This window comes from Stegodyphus dumicola, chromosome 6 (assembly GCF_044657685.1).
Source record: "Stegodyphus dumicola isolate Sdum_Otavi_A_Nest chromosome 6, ASM4465768v1".
Lineage (NCBI taxonomy): Eukaryota > Metazoa > Arthropoda > Arachnida > Araneae > Eresidae > Stegodyphus > Stegodyphus dumicola.
Window position 1 is genome coordinate 220407677 of NC_140773.1, and position 10691 is coordinate 220418367.

General features: G+C 29.0%; 1 long non-coding RNA gene across 1 annotated transcript; it reads right to left on the reverse strand.

Moving 5' to 3' along the window:
- Window positions 1-1258: 1258 nt before the first annotated feature.
- Window positions 1259-8236, reverse strand: LOC146996969 (uncharacterized). The gene is made up of 3 exons (XR_015041839.1): window positions 8103-8236; window positions 6945-7054; window positions 1259-1544 (listed from the first exon to the last, which is right to left on the reverse strand). It is a non-coding gene; the product is annotated as an uncharacterized LOC146996969 (long non-coding RNA).
- Between the last annotated feature and the right edge of the window lie 2455 nt (window positions 8237-10691).

The following is a 10691-nucleotide window of genomic DNA, read 5'->3' on the forward strand; positions in this document are numbered from 1 at the left end:
ACCTAAAAGGTGGATATGTAAAAATTTGATATTAAATTAATTTTATCTTTTAATCATAATATGCAGAACATTTTTGCATAGATTTATATAAAAAATAAGAGATTAAAATAAGCACATTTTACGAAAAATGCAGTAAATAGGTAATTGGAGATTTATGCAAATTTTTTACCAAAAATGTGCACTTTACACAGTAAAGAGGAGAAGACATCGGACTAAATTTTTACCAAAGTCATTCGTATATGCAAAGAAAACATAGGGAAGATTTAGGTCAATTATTATCAAATATATAAGTTTTTATACCATAAAATACAAGGAATATCTACGTTAATTTCTATCTAAAGTACAATATAGTTAATTAACAAATTCAGTAAACGAATGTAGCACAAAAGAAAACATCATACATTTAGATTATTTGAATGAGTGTGCTAAATTTTAAAATTGTTAAATATAGACCAGGAAATTGTATAAAACTTACCTTTTCCAATAGTTTACCAAGTTGACTTTGTTATTTTCCTTGAAGATGAATGTTTAATGTCACAAATATTTCATTCATATCTTCAGATAATACACAAATATATACATATTTATTTATTAAAATTCAGTTTATCCCAAACATGTTAAAGAAAATATTAATTTGCATGCAAGTTAATCGAGTAGCTTCTGTTTTAATTACACACATAATTATGATATGTAAAAATTTTACATTTATCAGTCAATCTTGCAATGTATTGTAATCTATTATTGTTGTCTTTTTCAGTTTAAAATCTTATAAATATATTAGATCAGTACTAAAAGTTCACCTCTACAAAAGAAATGCTTTATTGAGGTATTTTTAAAAAGTTCCCTTTTACAAGGTAACTGTTAATTTCATAAATAAGTTCATAAAATTATGCAAATTCAAAATTACCTAAATATGTTCTTTATTTTATCTTATATACCAGATAAAATTTCAAAAAGTTAATTTGTTAAGGAATATTGAATTTTTTAATATTTATCTCATGTGACTTTTTCTATAACATCATTATAAAATGTGCATGTTGATGTGGACATATCAATTATTTTTTTCACCAAATAGCTTTATGGTATTAAATGATTTAAAAAGAGGCAACTGGACAAAAGAAAGCAATTAGAAGTTGGCTAATTTTTTATTAATTTGTTGTCAAACGCTGTGCATTTTAGATTATGCTCATATGATGACAATGAGTTATTTAAATTATAAAATTATTATGAACATATCCCACATAAATTAACAAGTATAAAATTTCAAGTTGTTTGAAGTATTATGAACTGTAATACTTGCAAAAGAAATACACATGAAATTAATTTAAGAATTAGGTTTATTTTACAAGTATTCAAAAACTGCAATTACTGTTAAACAATAAAAACTAACATTAAATCTGAAGAGCATATTTTTTTCAATAATAAAATTCAACATAGACTTCATGCAGCTTCGCCATATTTGTTCTATAGTTCGCCGTCTTTAATATCCTGCTCGATTTTTGTAAAAGTGAATTCTTTGTCACCCAATGTTTTGAGAACAGCTCCTAAACAAGAAAAAGAAAAATTTGTAATAATTTCACACTTCAGAGGTTTTCAGTTTTTAAATATAGTTGAAGTATTAAAAGATGCATATAAAATGCACTGAGTATTTCATTACACAATGCCTATAATTTCAAGTGAAAAATACTTAAGATTTGTTTAGAACTGCAAGGTTGAGAAAGTCTTTAATGGCTATGTTTGTATTTAAGTACATGAGAAAAAACTTAATTTTGTATTAATTATATTGCATTAGCCTTTTCAATTTTACTCCTACATATAGTAAAGAATATTCACTTTCTTACAGATAACTTTTTCTTAAATAAAGAGTAAGCAGAAAACTAATCACAACACTATATACATATAACAGAATACTTCATAAACATATACATGTCATTAACATACGCATATGCATTAACAGGCTATTTTACACATTTCAATAAACCAGAAACCAATACACAATCAAAAGTATTATCAGTAAATTCCTCCAAAATCAGAGCAAAAATCTTTAATTATGATAACAATGGCATCTCAGTTTGCAATATAAAATATTTCAAGTCTACATTCATGTGCATTCTAAGCAAACAGAATGCTGAATAACAATAAAATTATAAATACCATAAAAAAGTTAAGAGCCACGTAGAATGATAGCAAGACTAAATAAGTCTTCCTTCAAAAATCAATTTAAATTCAAAAATTTACCTTCCTGTTTAACATCTCAAAATAGGGTTACTGCTTTCACTAACTAAATTTCCTGTCTTGGCAAAATAAAAATTGTCACTTCTGTTGCAGGAAATATTTGCTGCAAACTTTGTATGCAAATAATCCAGTGAAAAAATTTTAATTGTGGCTTGAATATTTTCTTTATTAAATAAATGAAAAATTGCCACATAATATTAATTTATGATCCACATGAAGCTTTTTACCTCTACCATATCATGCAGCTATTTTAAAATATATACTCTCATATAAAAGCCACAGAATTTTTTTACCAATATTAATATAGTATAAATCATTAATAAATCTTCTAAAAACAGCCCCAAATTTTCTGAATTTGATACCCAAAACATAATTCTACGTAACTGTTAATGTATGCATTTGCTTGCACATACTTAAAATGAATTATACACACAAAAACTTAACATATTAACTTTAATAAATTCTTAATTAGCAGGATGACTCAATTAAGGCAAAATATGAAAGAAATCTACCTGATGGAATAGTTGTAAAAGATATATTTAAAAAAAGCTAATATTGTTTACCTTACACATAGCAGAAATTGAGTAAACTGTATGCAGCTGGATTATTTATTAGGAATAGAAGTTAGATCAAAGTACCAAAGTCACACTAGGGCTTTAACCATTTGGGTGCAAAGAAGCACCTGAATTTCAAAAAGAATAATTTAAAAAAGCTAATAGAATTAAATAACTTTTACAATCTAGTACAAATATTAGACACATAAGCAACACTAAATGCCATTATTTACTTGCATATTTTCCTTCTTTGTGTACTTTACTCCTTAATTTTTCAGGATATGATTTAGAAACAGAGTTATGGTAAAAATGTATACTGGTAAAAAAAATATTGCTGAAACTGATAAGTCCTTTGAATTATATAGTATAGTGCAAAGAGGGATGGAATATGTGACTAAATATGATAAATCAGATTACAATAACATTAAACAAATAACATGAAAAACTGAAAAAAAGAAATTTTATTTGAAATTATTTTTTAACTCATGGAAAGACAGACAGTATTTCCAACTTATTAAATTCAATTCTATTTTACCTTTGTCAAACCAATATTGGTAAGAGAGTTGTATTTAAAATCGGTGCTAAGCTAAAACTGCTTTCTTGCCTAATTTTATACTATTGAAAATACCGGTAATAGTCAAAGTTATTCGTACTCAATATGTGTAAGATTATTAATGAGTTGCCAAACCTCAGTTAACCATCTAATATACTACATTCAACATTATTATTTTTCTTTTTGAATGTCAGGTTTTCATTATTTCTGCCAATATATCTGTAACAGGACATAAAGATTGAGTTAATGTAGAATAGAAAATTACCTTGCAAGTTAGCACCTTTACCTTAGTGGCAGTACTTCATTCTCTAGAAAAAACATTTTAAATTATTACAGTCAAAAGTCGTTAATCCGGACTCGTCAGGACTTCGGCGATTCCGGATTATCGATTTTCCCGGATTATAGATCATCAGTTTAAATCAGGAAGATGGCATGCAAAAATTACAAAATTAAAAATATGAAACCGTAATTTATGAAATAAATAACAATTATGATCTAAAGGGTATCAAAATTTACAAAAAGAAAAAGCTCAATATTTATTTGTTTACTTTATTAAACATTTCCTTCAATGTAAGTTGCTTCGTTTCATGTGATAATACTTTCTCTTTAATTCTATTAAACAGACATAATTTCTTGTTTAGTTACAAAGTTCCGCTGTTAAAGTCCTATAATTGCTGTGTTGAGAATACCGAATTTGTCAATCGAAATGTTTTCGTTTTCAATAACCTCTGGGTCACTTTCTTCACTATCGGAAGCGAATTATAATGACGAGGAACTTGATTTAAATCATAAATCAAAGACGGAGTAGATCGAGATGAAATACTACACTTAGTACGGAATTATAAATCAAATAAAATAAAAACATCTGCACTGAAGATAAGAATAGTGCTGACAGATCAACTTCCAATCCGCGGTGAGAAATTGATAAACAGATTTCGGATTTCAAAACATACTTTCGCTTTGTAGATACAAATTACATATTAGTAAATATATATCGGAAATTCTATTTGACATAATCTTTCTAATCTATCATAATCTAATAATGACGTTTCTGACCCCCCCCTCTGCCGCAGAGCAGCGTGAAATTGATAAACAGATTTCGGATTTCAAAACATACTTTCGCTTTGTAGTAAATATATATCGGAAATTCTATTTGACATAATCGAAAGTTCAAGCTTACTTTTATAAAACTGCTCTAACAGTCTGCAAAAAATAATAAGCCGGATCCAATTCGAAGATTAAGGAACAACGCAATCGGCAACATTAACTGAATTAGATAACTTTAGCTTAGCGTATAACTCCGTTACAATTTAAACGCGCATGCGCACAAACATATTCGCAGCCGTAAGGGTCTTACGCGCTCTCATAAATGCCTGTGCGCATGCGTGAACGCGACGCATGCGCAGAAAGTTTGGAGCTTTGAGGTCCGGATTATAGATCATTCCGGATTATGGGTGTCCGAATTAACGACTTTTGACTGTATACTTAAACAAAAAATTCATATTTGTTACAGCAAAACATCATTAATACAATAAACCAGAGTTGAATGCAAATCTAGTTTAACTCCATTCTTGAAAACTAGTTTATTACTTTCAATTTAATTTAAAAATAATAAAAAATAAGGTACGTATTATGATGACTACCTAGATATCTCGCCTAAACTGGCAATCCTTGTAGGTTATACAGGTTATAGAGGGCACTAAGATAGAGAGTATTAATCCCACACTAGGGACTCTAACATTTGGTAGGAACAGTTTGAAAAGTGAAACAGATATTTATAGTGAACCAATGCAAAACAAAAACAATAGTTCTTTAGGGACAAAGCCACTTTGGACTAATAAATCCGAGTAAATTAAAAGCTTTTAGCTATTTTTTCTTCTTGTAAAAAATAGACATACATAATATTTTTAGAAAATAACAGTACTTTAAGCGTGCAATTTCCACATATTTAACACAATAATTCATTCTAGCTCTGTTGCAATACTGGCAAAGGTACTCCTCCGTTATTAGGATGGGATTCAGAAATGTACAATGAAACCTCGAGATACGAAAAAAGTATGAGCAAAATACGACATTAATTCGAGTAACGAGCAATGAGCCAGGCTGTCGGTATGGGTGGCGCCATTTCCCTATCCGGCTCAACTCGGGGAATCCCCTCGTCAGATTACTCAGTGTTCTTTTATATACGTGTTTGTGCACTTGCAAGTTAATTGTTTTGACATTTAACGTGAAAATAATTATTTCAAGATGCCTCGCAAGAAAATTGTTGCCTCAGATAGTGCTGCAAAGAAAAATAAGGAGGCCATGGCCGTCGATATCAAGAAAGAAATCGTAGATAAACATAAGCATGGTGACGGAATTGGCGAAGACTTGCGGCCTTTCAATATCGAAAATCTATACTATTCTGAAGAAGCAGGAAGAAATTAAGAAACCTGATGTAGCCAAAGGAATTATCGTTGCTTCCAAGCACCATAAAAGTACTCCTAGATGTTGAGAAGCTGTTGTTGGTGTGGATTAATGAGAATGAGTTAAAATGTTGGTAACAAAGTTAAACTATTGTTATATTATTTACCAGTGTTATTTATTAGGAAAAATTGACTTGATATTAAAATAATGATGATATAAAAATTGATATTTTTTGGGGTGGAACGGGTTAACTGAATTTCCATTATTTTCAATGGGGAAGCTTGTTTCTAGATACGAGAAATTCGCTATACCAGTTGAATGCTGGAACGAATTAAACTCGTATCTCGGGGTTCCACTGTAGATATGTAAGCATGTGTATATGCATGTATGCGCATATACACATACATACATAAAGAATATACACATGCACACACGAGCACCTACATTTAAAAATGCATGCATATAAACACACATTTCTGAATCTCCTGATAACAGAAGAATACCTACATGAATCATAGGATTTACATTATTCAGTTTCATTAGAATTCTTAAATGCAGAGGATTTACATTAATCAGTTTTATTAGAATTCTTAATGCAGAGGATTTACATTAATAAGTTTTATTAGAATTTTTAAATGCAGAGGAATTACATTAATCAGTTTTATCAGAATTCTTAAATGAAATCTTCACTATCCGAAAATTCAGTTTCATTTCCAGCTTAAACTGTATCAGGACAATCTCATTTATATTATTTCCCTCTAACAACTGAACATTTTGAAAACCTTTTCTATTCCATGGAAAACTAATGCTACATTAAACATACATTTTCTAAATCTGAAAATTTTAAGTTAGCTTAGAAACCGTAATCATTCTTAAAAAAGTTTGATTTATGCAGATGTTACTTTCCTGTGAAAAAATAATATGGCATTGAACAACACGATTTTACACATCAAGATATACTGAGTGAAAATTCCTGAAATGTTTTATTTCTTGGTATCTCTGCAAGAATTGTATAAATAAGACTACCTCCCTTTTATAAAAAAAAAAAAAAAAAAAAAAAAGTTTAGTAAATATACTATGAAGAAAATTTGTTACATTATTTACAGTTCATAATTAATAGAAAATAAATCATTTCTTATCTTATCAGAATTTATTTTTATCACATTCATAAACAGTACTAATTTAAACAAACATACCATTACGATTTCAATAACTATGAACTAGAAAATCCAAATCTGCATCTTTGATGGTCTAGTAGATTGGACGTCTCGTTTACTACAATTCAGCAGGGTGTTGACTCCCCAGACTGTAATATATATAGATAATTAATTTACAAGGGAAAAAGCAACAAAAATATAAACAATTTCTTGGTTTTATATAAGCATTTCTGCACATTTACAATTTAAATTTTTTTAACTATCTAGTTATATCAAAATACATGATTTTGTAAAATATCATTCAAATAATTTAAGGTATTTTAGATCAAATACCAATTTTTCAATAAATTTTTTCATGCAAGTCTAATAATCAACATAACTATCAAGTTTTGACTTCGAAAATTATGTTTAGAGAAACTTGAAGCTGCAGTAAATAGTAATAAATTTATTCAAAACTGAAAGTAAAGCATTCTTACTTTATTTTCTTTCTTTAACTATGGCAGATCTTTTAAAACAACAAAATCAAACAAACAAAAAAGAAATGCATTCATGAAAGGATATATTTCAGTAATTACTAGTGCATAAAAATTCAGTATATATATAAAAAAAAATGAACACAGATTTGGAACAAAGTACCTGTGTTTCTATGGCATAAAGTTTCCTTTTTTAATAGCACAATATCTTTGAGTTAAAGATTATATATTAAAGCAAATTTATAAAACTAAATTCAAAAATAAGAAATTAAATTATTTTTAGGGAAAACACTAAGCAAATAAAAAATTTTGAATTTCATAAATAAATGAAAGTTACATGCTTTATTTTTTGGCATAAGGTAGATAACATTTCCATAACAGATTTCTGAACAATTAGTCATGTTAATATTGCCTTTCTTTTTCCATTAAAAGCTATTTCCTGCTTAATTACAGTATGCTTTTAAGATAAATATTAAAACGTTTGAGTAAAAATAACATAACTATAAAAAGGTGAGACACATACAAAAAGGAGTGACACAAACAGTAAGAAACAGACTAGTGCAAAATTTAACAGTACCAAATCCTGAAAATGAATCATTAGGCACGTACACAAAAGAACAACACATGGAAAATCACATTTCCTACACAGACGCTATTTATAAAATTTTATATAGGTGAAAAAGGTACGAGTATTAAACACTGAAAATATAAAATATTCACTTACTTTCTTCAAATAATTAGTAACTTCGATGGATTCTGTCACAAACGCCAATCCACGAACAAACAGTATTCTTTGCGACTTTACCATTCTTTTCGACCGCCATTGCTGAGTGCTGACTTCACAAATATCCCGCCACAACCGGAAGTAGAAAGTGTCTGCTTTGCCATTGGTCAGTGAACAAGAATTGCAACGCTTTTTTTTCTTTATAATTAAACATATTAAGAAAGCCTCTAAATTAGCATATGAAATAAACTTACTTTTGCATTATATAAATTTATATTCACAGCATCTCTGTATTAAGGTAATAATTAAATTTTTCTACGAAAAATAGAAATGTCTGTATATGCGCATGCTCAGTGTATAATCGTAAATCCGGTTAATTTTTATAGCGTAAAATTAACTATGCAAATTTTGAGTTCATTTAACTGGACCCTTGTACTTATTCTGTAGATCTTCATATTAAGAATATCTTTAACTGTTTCAGGAAAAATATAAAATATAATATAATTATTTATTTACATTATTTATTAATTTTTCCTCATATAAAAATTATTAAAATCGCTATATCATTTTTTCCGTACATTAAACAAAATTTAAAAAAATTAGCCTCAAATGATTTTTATAACAAAGATTAAAGGAACTGAAATATATGTAAAATATCAGGATTCAGCTTGCAATTTCGTAGAGTTATTATTATTATTATTAAATAAAAATATTAGTATATCTTTGATTATAATTAATGATCCTTTGGTCTACATTAAACTATTGTTCAAGAAGTTAAACGTTTTCGAGCATCTTCTGCTGTATTTATTATTATATTCCTCGACATGAAAGATTTGCTAGTCTTATTCCAATTCAATTGCCCACATTTGCTAAATAAAATAAGGAGAGTATTGTATCAAACTCAGTAAGTACACAAATTTAATATACAGCTTATTCCAGTTAAATGGGTAATAGGATTTTCATAAAAGAAATTAAATTGTGTAAATTAATATAAGTGTTGATATGAATAAAAATAACAAATTTGATATAAGAAAATAAATAAGTTATTTTGAAGATGTTTGAATTAAGAAAATATAATTTTTTGCCAAAATGCACGTAAAGATTTAGCTCACATGTTAAAATTTATAGAATTATTTTAGCCTCATATATGACTGCCCCTTTTTTCATGTTCGTGGACAAGGAAAACAAAGTGAAATGCCAGAAATACACTAAATATTTTGAATTAATAAACTTCATTTTCAATCTTTTTAGACTTCGTATAATATCCGTAAAAGTGACGAATGAAATATACCATAAAGGCAGTAGTTTCTTTCAGAACATTCGGATTCGTATAATATGCGTAAAAGTGACGAATAAAATATACCATCATGGCGGTAGTTTTATCAGTACATTCGGATTCGTATAATTTTCGTAAAAATAACGTGTGGAAAATAACGATCAAGAGTTAACAGTAACTTCAGCCTTTTTCATTCGTATAAATTTCGTAAAAGTAACGTGCAAAAAATACCATACCCTTATTTCACCAAAATTATACGTATATTTTTGGAGACGTGCTGCTTGGGTATAACCCGGCTTCGAAACGGAAGATCGACTTATCGGACAGGACTCTCCGCAGCAAATGTCGCCGAACTGCGGAAGGGCCATCAGCGGCGGAGGAAAAGATACAAGAAAAATTTGAACGGCCAGCAACGAGGTCCAAGCAGGAACGAGCGAGAAGTATCCCGGTTCCGCCAAGACCAGCTGCCATCAAACGGCCAAGACCACAGGCAGAGGCGAAAAAGAAGGTATTCAAGGGTGACCGAACTGGAGGAAAAAGAAAGCTTCTAGAGGAAGGAACTGAAAGGCGAGCCCGCACAAGAAGGAGGATAAATCAAACCAGAATCTGCGCTACCTTCCAGGACTGGGCTCAGAAAAGAATGTCCGAATATCACAAAGATAAGTAAAATTTTATGTTACTTTGCAAACTTAAGTTAATCTTTCATTCTTACTACAAGTGGCAGGTTTCAAGAAGTTTTACCTCATGTGAGGTCTACCTTTATCGCCAAAAAGGCGAGAAATGAGTTGTTACCGATTTTGGTATTATGTTTTTCAATTACTCGCGCGTAAAACTAAAGTTGATGTATAATAGGAATGTGTAAATACTTAAATATTGTAAAAGTTATTGTATAAATTTTATTTAAAAACATTCTGGCAAGAAAGAAGTTTTAGTCTGAAAGACTTTTTGAAATGTAGTATTTCAATGTAGAAGAATTGGCACTTGCTTTGAAAAGAATAGAAGTTAACAATGTACTACTAATGTATGTTTTAAAATGCGTAAAATTAACGGCATGTTAATATGTTCTTATATACAATGTGAACTGTTATTTTAAATGTTAAGAAATACTGTGATATGGTAAAAGTGAAAGTAATGCCACAAATTTTAAACTTATTCGTGTGACTGTAAAAAGACCAAATTATGGTGAATATGTGTTAAAGGTTGAATGAATGTAGTTAGGCTCTCTGACGCTACACTTCAGAGTTAGCCACTTTCAAAATAATACCTCAGGGTTTAGAGTTGAAGATAGGGTGTGTTACGAGGTCTTGTGATAT